This window comes from Rhinoraja longicauda, chromosome 24 (genome assembly GCF_053455715.1).
Source record: "Rhinoraja longicauda isolate Sanriku21f chromosome 24, sRhiLon1.1, whole genome shotgun sequence".
Taxonomy (NCBI): Eukaryota; Metazoa; Chordata; class Chondrichthyes; order Rajiformes; family Arhynchobatidae; genus Rhinoraja; species Rhinoraja longicauda.
This window is the reverse complement of record NC_135976.1, coordinates 33,460,205-33,472,457: the sequence shown is the minus strand read 5'-3', so window position 1 is coordinate 33,472,457 and position 12,253 is coordinate 33,460,205.

Sequence of the window (12,253 nt, the reverse complement as noted above, 5' to 3'; positions counted from 1 at the left end):
GGTTGCCAACTATCTCACTCCCAAATACGGGGACAAAGGGTGACGTCACCGCCCCCCCGCTCCCCACGTGACCTCGCCCAGCCAGTGGCCACGTGCTCCCGCTCCACCAATGGCGGCCGCTGGCTGGGCGAGGTCACATGGGGCGCGGGGGGCGGTGACGTCACCCTTTGTTCTCTTCTTTGGGAGTGAGGAAGTTGGCCGCCCTATTAATACGGGGACAAGGGGCGGTCCCCGTACGGGACAAACTAATTCAGCCCCAAATATATACGGGGCAGTCGGCGACCTGACTCACACCAAGAAGTGCCAGCAGAGTGATTCGGAGGGAACACACAGCCGAGCCTTATCAAATTTGACATTAGAAAGGAGGAACAAGGCAGCAGGCTTAGAGGAAGGCCAGATCTGTTCTCTGACTGGCAGTGAGTCAAACTAAACTGCCCAGTGCAAATGTAATCGCAGATCAGTCGTACAATGCATAGTCAGCATGAGGTAAGGGCATTATTCCAGTTGGATTATCTGCCAAAAAACACATCTTTTGTTCGGGCAGCAAAGTTAATCTTTAATGATATGGCAACAAGTGGAACCACCAAAGACTATTCTACAGACACGGTCCAGTTCATTCCTTGCAGTGCGACCGAGTTGGGGCATCACAAGGCGATTTGTTTAAAAGTGTCAGTGTTTATGTCGATGCCACTTCTCCTGTTGACAGGGATGACAAGCAGCATACTTCCCGCGTATAATATTTTGACCATCAACATCTCTCTGTGAACCCAATATTTGCAATGTTGACATTGCACATCGTTCAACATTGTGCACGGATTCACTCAAAAATGAATGGAATTCAAATGGTGTTTTAGACAATAGACAATCGGTGCAGGAGGAACCCATTCTGCACTTCGAGCCAGCACCGCCATTCAATGTGATCATGGCTGATCATTCACAATCAGTACTCCATTCCTGCCTTCTCCCCATACCCCCTGACTCCGCTATCCTTAAGAGCTCTATCTAGCTCTCTCTTGAAAGCATCCAGAGAATTGACCTCCACTGCCTTCTGAGGCAGAGATTTCCACAGATTTACAACACTCTGACTGAAAAAGTATTTCCTCATCTCCGTTCTAAATGGCCTACCCCTTATTCTTCAACTGTGGCCCCTGGTTCTGGACTCCTCCAACATTGGGAACATGTTTCCTGCTTCTGACGTGTTTAATCCCTTAATAATCTTATATGTTTCAATAAGATCCTCATCCCCAATTCCTAACTTAGTGTTGGAGTGAACTGAAGACTGAAGTTGTCTCCGGATATCACCTGCATGTCAGAAATATCTGCAGATGCTGGCGAGATCCAGATATCACCTCCCAGCCTGTACCCCTCCAACCTACAATGTGCAGGAGGGAACTGCAGATGCAGGTTTAAGCCGAAGATAGACACAAAGTGCTGGAGTAACTCAGCGGGTCAGGCGGCATCTCCGGAGAAAAGGAACAGGTGATGTTTCGGGTCGAGTCTAAAGAAGGGTCTCGACCCGAAACGTCACCCATACCTTTTCTCCAGAGATGCTGCCTGGCATGCTGAGTTACTCCAGCACTTTGTGTCCATCACCCTGTCACCATCTCCACCCTCCCCTTCGCCTGGCTCCATCTGCCAATCAACCCCCTGTATCCATCTATCACTTATCGAAGATGGACACAAAATGCTGGAGTAACTCAGCGGGACATGACCTCCCAACTTGTATACTCAATGATAGACACAAAATGCTGGAGTAACTCAGCGGGACATGACCTCCCAACTTGTATACTCAATGATAGACACAAAATGCTGGAGTGACTCAGCAGGACAGGCAACATCTCTGGAGAGAAGGAATGGGCGACGGTTCGGGTCGAGACCCTTCTTCACACTGATTCACCCATTCCTTCCCTCCGGAGATGCTGCCTGTCCCGCTGAGTTACTCCAGCATTTTGTGTCTTTGTTTGATTTAAACCAGCGTCTGCAGTTCTTTCCTACACATTTTGTATACTCAATGCTCTCACTGATGAAGGCCAATGTTCCAAAAACTCTTTTGACCACCCTATCTACCTGTGACGCCATTTATGCTAGTCCCATTTATCCGTGTTTGGCCCATATCCCTCTGAGCCTTTCTGAATCAGTTGGGTTTGTGGAGCTACCTGTTTTCTTTAGATTTTAGACTTTAGAGATGCAGTGCGGTGACAGGACCTCCGGCCCACCGAGTCCTCACCGACCAGCGATCACCCTGCATACGAGGACTATCCTACACACACTCGGGACAACTTACAATTGTACTAAAGCCAATTAACCTACAAACCTGCATGTCCTTGGAGTGTGGGAGGAAACTGTAGCACCGGGAGAAAACCCACGTGGTCATGGGGAGAACATGTAAACTCTGTTCAGACAGCGCCCATAGTCAGGATCAAACCCAGATCTCTGGCGATGTGAGGCAGCAACACTACCGCTGTGCCACCGTGCTGTCCCAAACATTAGGACACAACTTACTGCAAAAAGCAAATTTAATCTTGACTTATTTTATCAAGGTTCAGTGGTCACAAAGGAGATTTTAATTATTCTCGGCTAGTTACTTCTTGTTACTTAAAAATAGTCTCAGTCGTGCTTTAAGGTCACCTTGAGGTCGACCTCCACCCACCAAGCTCTGTGAAAGAAAAGACTTGGCCCGCTCATTTCCGTTATACTTTTCCCCTTTTCAGCTTAATGCTTCTCCCCTCTCCATCTACACTTCACCTTGCCTCGGTGTCTCACCCCGGTCACTCCCTCATCTCCCCTCTCCTATCGGGCAAGAGGTACAGAAGTGTGAAAACGCACACCTCCAGATTCAGGGACAGTTTCTTCCCAGCTGTTATCAGGCAACTGAACCATCCCACCACCAACTAGAGAGCGGTCCTGACCTACTATCTACCTCATTGGTGACCCTGGGTCTATCTATGATCGGACTTTACAGGCTTTATCTAAAAACACTAAACGCTATTCCCTTATCATGTATATGTGCACTATGGACGGCTTGATTGTAATGCTGGTTTAAATCAAAGATAGACACAAAATGCTAGAGTAACTCAGTGGGACAGGCAGCATCTCTGGAGAGAAGGAAGGGGTGAATCAGTGTGAAGAAGGATCTCGACCCAAAATATCGCCCATTCCTTCTCTCCAGAGATGCTGTCTGTCCCGCTGAGTTACTCCAGCATTTTGTGTCTATCACTGAGTATACAAGTTGGGAGGTCATGTTGCAGAAAGGAACTGCTGACTGGAGAGCACACAAGCTTTTCACTGTACCTCGGTACACGTGACAATAAACTAAACTAAACTAAATTAAACTAAACTAAAGCCACTAGTCCTTGACATTTCCAACATGGGAGAAAAAGGTTCTTTCTGACTGTCTATCCTATCTATGCCTCACCCAGCAACTCCCAGTTGTGCAGAGACCACTTCTTGTTCTCCAGAGATGCTGCCTGACCCGCTGAGTTGCTCCAGCATTTTGTGTCACTGCCTCTCATAAGTTTATCAACCTCTGTCAGGCCTCCTCTCAGCCTCCGATGCTCCAGATAACACAATCCAATTCTGTCCAAATTAGACTCTCTAAAGTTAATGTAAACCAATACAATACAATGTTTAGACACATGGAACTGCGGATGCTGGTCTACAAAAAAGGTGCTGGAGTAATTCTGCGGGGGTCAGACGGCATCTCTGGAGAAGGTGGATAGGTGGCGTTTCGGGTCTGAAGAAGGGTCCAGACCTGAAACGTCACCTATCCATGTTCTCCAGAGATGTATGAGAAGGGTCTTGGCCCGAAATGTCACCCATTCCTTCTCTCCATAGATGCTGCCTGACCCGCTGAGTTCCTCCACAGTTTAAGAATAAGGGGTAGTCCATTTAGAGCCGAGATGAGGTAAACCTTTTTCACCCAGAGAGTTGTGAATCTGTGGAATTCTCTGCCTCAGAAGGCAGTTGAGGCCGATTCTCTGGATACTTTCAAGATAGTTAGATAGAGCTCTTAAAGATAGCTGAGTCAGGGGGTATGGGGAGAAGGCAGGAATGGGGTACTGATTGTAGATGATCAGCCATGATCACGGTGAATGGTGGTGCTGGCTCGAAGGGCCGAATGGCCTACTCCTGCACCTATTGTCTATTGTCCAGATTGTTGTGTCTTTCTCCAGAGATGCTGCCTGACCCGCTGAGTTACTGCAACATTTTGTGTCTATTTTGCCAGTACAATGTTTGTTTAACTAACGACTGACTTTCTGAGCTGCTTTTGACAACAGACGCGGAAAGAGTTTTCATGTCTGTTTGTTCCGCAGAAGAGGGCCCAGTGATGTCTTTTTATGTCACTTGGGTACCAACTGATGAGAGGAACAGTCAGCCAAGGTTCCAGTCTCGCCATCAGCTACGTGAGATAGCGATCATCATGTTTGCACAGTGGCTGGGGAAATCTATGAGCAAGTCTCTCACATGCTCAAATAGGGTTGCCAACTATCTCATTCCCAAATAAGGGACAAGGTGACGTCACCGCCCCGTGCCCTACATGTCCTCACCCAGCCAGCGGCCACGTGCTCCCGCTCCACCAATGGCGGCCGCCCGGGCCGGGAGGCGGGTTGCTAGGCAACCTCCATTAGGTGGCGCCCGGGCCTCCGGACCTACTGTGTCCCCGGGCCTACAGCGCCCCCTGGGCCTAATACAGGACAAGGGCGGTCCCATACGGGACAAACCAATTTAGCCCAAATTACGGGATGTCCCGGCTAATACGGGACAGTTGGCAACCCTAGCGCCCAAACTTGTTGTGAAGTTTTGTGACTTATTTGTCCAAGAGTGAAGGAGGCTGCGGAGAGATGTGGGCACTGCCCCGTCCGTCATAGGACCTGACCTCCCCACCATCAAAGTGATCTACAGGAGGCGCTGCCTCAAAAAGGCAGCCAGTACCATCAGAGACCCACACCACTCTGGCCACGCTCTCATCTCACACCTGCCATCGGGAAGAAGGTACAGGAGCCCGAAAACTGTGGCCTCCAGGTTCAGTTTAGATTAGAATAGAGATACAGCATGCCCTTCGGCCCACCGTGTCCGCGCCGACCAGCGATTACCCATACACTAGTTCTGCCCCACACACTGGGGACAAATTACAGAAGCCAATTAACCTACAAACCTGCACGACTTTGGAGTGTGGGAGGAAATGGGAGCACCCGGAGAAAACCCACGTGGTCACGGGGAGAACGTACAAACTCAGTACAGACAGCACCCGTGGTCAACATTGAACCTGGGTCTCTGGCACTGAAAGGCAGCAACTCTACCGCTGCGCCACCGTGCCGCCCCCATGTCAGGCCTGTAAACAGGGACCCGAATTTGGGATCCTGACTGCGGGTGCTGTCTGCACGGTGTTTGTACGTTCTCCCCATGACCGTGTGGGTGTTCTCCGGGTGCTCCGGTTTCCTCCCACGCTCCAAAGAAATCCAGGTTTGCAGGTTAATTGGCTTTGTTAAAAAAAGTGTAAATTGGCCTTTGTGTGTAAGATAATTCTAGTGTATGGGGTGATCACTGGTCGGCGCGGACTCGGTGGGCCACAGGGCCTATGTTGGCACTGTATCTCGAAAGTACTAAAGTCTAAGGCCTTAAGTTATGGAGCTGCAAGTAAGAATTTCATTGTTCCATTATTGATACTTATGACAATTACGCACTTTTGACTCTTTACTCTTATAGAGAGTCAGAGGGTCAAGTGTTTCATTGTCATGTGTCCCAGATAGAACAATGAAATTCTTACTTGCTGCAGCACAACAGAATATGTAAACATAGTACACTGTAAACAATAATAATAATAATAATAGTCTATTGTAGTTCAGAGCTTATTTGAGGTTGTAGAGTTTAATAGCCTGATGGCTGTAGGGAAGAAGCTGCTCCTGAACCTGGACGTTACAGTTTTCAGGCTCCTGTACCTTCTTCCCGATGGCAGGGGTGAAATGAGTGCGTGGCCAGGGTGGTGTGGGTCTCTGATGATGCTGGCTGCCTTTTTGAGGCAGCAACTCTGATAAATCCCTTCGATGGTGGGGAGGTCAGCACCCGTAATGGACCGGGCAGTGTCCACAACTTTTTGCAGGTCGCCATTGGTGGAGCGGGAGCACGTGGCCGCTGGCTGGATGAGGTCACGTGGGGCGCGGGGCGGTGACGTCACCCTTTGTCCCGTATTTGGGGGTGAGGAAGTTGGCAACCCTACCTTAAACCTACAGTATGCCCTCTGATTCTTGAACTGAAGCTAATCAAGTCCAAATGCCGAAATTAAGCAGCTGATCGCATCTCATTTGCGATGTATGATTGGACGTGTTGTGCGACCTTTTCCTTATATCTTGTTCAAAGTTCAATTACGTCCAACCCCAGCAGAATTTTATAACACCTGCCATGCAAAGATAAATTAATTTTAATAGACTAATACATCTGGAACTCCACAATGAAGTTGTAGAGTCCTCATATGAAACAGCACGGAAACAGGCCCTTCGGCCCAATCCGTCCATGCCAACCCAACTCCCTATTTAAGATAATCCCATTTTCAAGTTTTCCTGAAGTTTGAGGAAAACACAAAGTCCTGGGCTGTAGTTTAGTTTTAGTTTAGTTTAGAGATACAGCGCCGACCAGCGATCACCTCGTACACTTAGTTCTATCCTACACACAAGGGACAATTTACAGCAGCCAATTTACTCACAAACCTGGACGTCGTTGGAATTTGAGAGGGAACTGGAGCACCCGTGGTCACAGGGTGAACGTGCAAACTCCGAACAGACAGCACCCGTAGTCAGGATGGATCCTGGATCGCTGGCGCTGTGAGGCAGTAACTCTGCCGCTGTGCCGCCCTACAAGTCTACGTACTTCAGCAGGTCAGATAGCATCTTAGTTTAGTTATGTCAGGACTTGCTCTCTGGTTGTGGTAGGATGATTTAGTTGCCTGATAACAGCTGGGAAGAAACTGTCCCTGAATCTGGAGGTGTGCGTTTTCACACTTCTGTACCTCTTGCCTGATGGGAGAGGGGAGAAGAGGGAGTGACCGGGGGTGAGACTGGTCCTTGATAATGCTGCTGGCCTTGCCGAGGTAGCGTGAGGTATAGATGGTGTCGATGGAAGGGAGGTTGGTTTGTGCGATGGTCTGGGCTGTGTCCACAATACTCTGCAATTTCTTATGCTATTGGGTGGAGCTGTTTCCAACCGTGCTGTGATCAATTCTGATAAAATGTTTTCTCGTTTAATTTAGAGATACAGCGCGGAAACAGGCCCCGAGTCCGTGCCGACCAGCGATCCCCGTACAATAACAACATCCGACACACACTAAGGACAATGTACAATTTTATGGCTGGTTAACCTACAAACCTGTACACCTTTGGAGTGTGGAGGGACACCACCAGAGCACCTGGAAAAAATCCATGTAGATCAAGGGGAGAACGTATAGAGAGCACCCGTGGTCAGGGTTGAACCCGGGTCTCTGATGCTGTAAGGCAGCAACTCTACCGCTGCACCACCGTGCCGCCCACTTTGTAGCTGTGTTGGGGATCTCATTGTACGGTCGAATAGTGAAAGGCCTGGATAGAGTGGATGTGGAGAGGATGTTTCCACTAGTGGGAGAGTCTAGGACCAGAGGCCATAGCCTCAGAAATTAAAGGACGTTCCTTTAGGAAGGAGATGAGGGGGGATTTCTTTAGTCAGAGGGTGGTGAATCTGCGGAATTCTTTGACACAGATGACCATGGAGGCCAAGTCAATGGAGAGGCAGAGATAGATAGATTCTTGATTAGTACGGGTGTCAGGGGTTAAGGGGAGAAAGCAGGAGAATGGGGGATAGGAGGGAGAGATGGATCAGCCATGACTGAATGGCAGAGTAGACAATGGGTCGAATGGCCTCATTTTGCTCATATCACTCGAGACAATATGATTGTAAACAACATGGCTGTCATGTCTTTCCCACATCTTTTAGACCTGGAATTTGAAAAGCTGGCACGTGCTACTGTGAAGCGATTGTATTGTGACTAAATATCCTACTGACTCGCCAATGGCCTTGAGGGAATAAAATCTACTTTACTCCACCTGTCTCCCTATTCATGACTCCAGCACCACAACAACCTGGTTAAGTTTCAGCTGCCCGGCGATGTAGTCTGACCAAGCCGGTAAGTCAAACGCAACACAGAATGCCAATTAGCACCAGTCTGTCAGTAACCCACACACAAATGAATGAATGCTTAAACAATGATAACAATATATTGGTAACATCCAAAAAAAAACTGCTCACACATTCCTCATCGCTAAATTTAGCATTGTTACATACACTAAACTGAGAGTGTCACGGCGGCGCAGCAGTAGAGTCGCTGCTCACAGCGCCGGAGACCCGGGTTCCATCCTGACCTCAGGTGCTGCTTGTACGGAGATTGTACTTTCTCCCCGTGACCCTTGTGTTCCGGTTTTCTCCCACACTCCAAAGACGCACAGCTTTTCAAGTTAATTGGCTTCAGTAACGATGGCACAAAATTGTCCGCAGTGTGTGTAGGATAGCGGTGGTGTACGGGGGGGGGGGGGGGGGGGATCGCTGGTCGGCGCAGACTCGGCGGGCCAAAGGGCCCGTTTCTGCGCTGTATCTCTAAACTAAACTAAACTAAACTACTGAAATAAGAGTTTTCACATCGTCTGTCAAAGACCACGACTACAAAGTGGTCTGCATTCTTCGTTCTCACAAAATAGATAGGTTTTTACAAAATAATTTTTGAACTAGTTTTTACTGAGCTTATTTGAAAGAAATTTACAGATGCAATGTTACTTATACAAGTCACAGGTCAGAAAACGGCTTTCACCCGATACAGACCGTCGTTTAAATAAAACAAGCAAATCATTTTCTAGCTAGTGCCCAGGCAAGAACCTGGCGGTGTAGTGTACCTGATGACTCATCTCACTATTTAAGCAATGATCAGCAGTCTGTGTAGACCATTATACTGAGGTATTGCACGCAGGTTTGTAACACCTGGGCTTACAAACATAGTCCAATAGATCTTGTTAATGTTTTAAGGTAAGTTAGTTCCTTGAGTCTTTTTTTTTAAAGTGATGAGATTTAATCCTGATTTGGAGCATATCCATTACATTTTAAGTCAAAAGTTATAGATATGGTTGAAACTATTTGTTCTAAACAAGAATTCTGTTTCTAAACTTTTAAACTCACAGCAGCACGAGATATTTCAGTGCTGGATTTTTTATGTAAGAGCTGTAAGAATTATAAAATATGCATGGCTTCTCATGGTTGGGCACTGTTAGCCTTAGAATACTTATAAGTTTTGATTTTTAATGTTGCGATGTTTTCCATTCTATCGTTTGAAACAGTTAACTGTTTGTGTCGTTATATGACGGGTTAGATCTGCAGAGATTCATTAGTACGGGTGTTAGGGGTTTATGGGGAGAAGGCAGGAGAATGGGGTTGGGAGGGAGAGATTGAATGGCCGAGTAGACTTGATGGGCCAAATGGCCTAATTCTGCTCCTATCCCTCGTGAACTTATGAACTGATATCATTATAAAGCCGGCTTTCGTCTGATCTGGACGGTGTGCTTTGGGAGAGCACGGCTTATTTGCATCTTAGGAGGAAAGGTTTCGACTTACAATCAAGTCAATACGTAGAAACAAGGAACTGCAGGCGTAGGTTCACAAAAAGAGCGCTGGAGTAACTCTGCGGGTCAGGCAGCACCTCTGGAGAACATGGATATCCGATGTTTTGAGTCTAGACCCTTCCTCAGACTGATTGTGGTGTGGAGGGGAGGGGAGGGGAGGGGGAGAAAGCTGGAAGAGAGGTGGGGAGCAGGACAAAGCCTGGCAAGTGATAGGTGGATAGAGGTGGGGGGGGTTTGATTTAGATCTGCAGTACCCACCTTTCACTTCCCAGACTTTGTCCTGTCTCCTCTTCTCTTCCAGCTTCCCCCCCCCCCCCCCCACCAACACAATCATGTTAATACATTATTCTTAGACACCCCTTAGTGAGAGAGCTTTTGGAAAGTGTTATGCAAAACACAAAGTGCTGGAGGAACTCAGCGGGCCAGGCAGCGTCTGAGGAGGGAAGGGACAGGCGATGTTTCGATTCGGGACCCTTCCTCTGACTGGGGGAGAAAGTAGGGGTTTGGGCAAAGCCCGGAGAGTGATAGGTGAATACAGGTGAAGGGGTGATAGACACAAAATGCTGGAGTAACTCAGTGGGACAGGCAGCGTCTCTGGAGAGAAGGAATGGGTGACGTTCCCGTCTGAAGAAAGGTCTCGACCCAAAACATCACCCAGAGATGCTGCCCGTCCCGCTGTGTTACTCCAGCATTTTGTGTCTGTCTGCGGTTTAAGCCAGCATCTGCAGTTCCTTCCTACAGGTGAAGGGGCTGGATTTTAATTGGCAGGTGGGTGGAGGAAGTGACAAAGGTTAGAGATGAAAAGCAGACAAGAGGGTGTCAGATAAGGAGAGAAGAGGAGGGGTGAGATGTAAAGCCAGAGGGAAGGATGTGGATGTAGGGGACAGGGGGATGGAGGGGAAGAGGGGCAGGTTAGTGGTAGAAATAGGTGCAAACTGGGTCGGAGGGGGCAACACGAACGAAAGAGGGGTAGTGGGAATGTTACTCAAAATTGAAGAAATCAGTGTTCATACCGTTGGGTTGTAATCTACCCAAGCAGAATATGATCTTATAGAGGTGGTCAAAATTGTGAGAGGAACAGATCGGGTAGACGCACAGAGTATCCTGCCCAGAGTAGGGGAATCGAGAATCACGGGACATAGGTTTAATGTGAGGAGGGGAAAGATTTAATGGGAACCTGAGGGGTGACATTTTTACATAAAAGGGTGGTGGGTCTATGGAACCAGCTGCCGGAGAAGCTAGTTGAGGCAGGGACGATTGTAACGTTAAAGAAACAGACAGGTACATAAATAGGATATGGACCAACTGCAAGCAGGTGGGACTAGTGTAGCTGGGACATGTTGGCCGGTGTGGGCAAGTTGGGCCGAAGGGCCTGTTTCCACGCTGTATCACTCTATGACTCTATGAGGTGCTGTTCCTCCAGTTTGTGTGTGGCCTCACTCGGGCAATGGAGGAGGCCCAGGACAGAAAGGTCGGTGTGGGAATGGGAAGGGGGAGGGGGGGGGGGGGTTAAAATGGTCGGCAACCAGGAGATCCAGCAGGCCATGGCGGAGCGAGCGCAAGAGTTTGGCGAAACGGTCGCCGAGTTTACGCTTGGTCTCGCCGATGTTCAGGAGGCCACATCGGGAACAACAAATACCAAAAAATGATCAAAAAAGGAATGAGAACATCTACATTCGTTCAGTTACACAATATTTACTCACGCTCGTTTCAACCCGCCTTCTATTTTTGAACTAAGAAGGGAAAATGAATACTTTATCACAATGTCTTTTTAACTGGTCAAATAGATGAAAATATACTGTCACTGTTTTAAACGTTCTTAAATGCTCTGGGTTAGTTTGTTCTCATTGAAGAGAGGGGTTCCACATCAGGGAATAAATCATTTATTCTACCTTCTTTCCTCCATGAAGCAGCCTTAAGTGAAGTTAGTTCAACTGTAAATGTAGTGCATTATTTTCTTCACTTGGGTGGCAAGGCGGCGCAGCGGTAGAGTTGCTGCCTCACAGCGCCAGATACCCGGGTCCGATCCTGACTAAGGGCACTGTCTGCGCGGAGTTTGTACGTTCTCCCCGTGACCCGCTTGGTTTTCCTCCGGGTGCTCCGGTTTCCTCCCACATCCTAAAGACGTGCGGGTTTGTAGATTAATCGGCCCTCTGTAAATTGCCCTGGTGTATGGGACGTAGAACTGGTGTGAACGGGTGATCGACGGTCAGCGCGGACTCGGTGGGCTGAAGGGCTTGTTTCCACACTCTAAAGTACACTTTACTATAGGAAGAAGGTAGACACAAAATGCTGGAGTAACTCAGCGGGTCAAGCAGCATCTCTGGAGAAAAGGAATGGGCGACGTTTCGGGTCGAGACCCTTCTTCAGGGAGCGGGACCCGCCCCCTCCCCTGACATCAGTCTGAAGAAGGGTCTCGACCCGAAACGTCGCCCATTCCTTCTCTCCAGAGAAGCTGCCTGCCCCGCTGAGTTACTCCAGCATTTTGTGTCTACCTTTGCCTTAAACTAAGGCATTGTGGTCTCTATGAGTGAGAGTGCCAATGCACATCTAAGCTTACAGGTAGCTTTACTGCACCCTGTTCACAATGAACACATTAAATGCCACTATGTCTACAGTGCGTG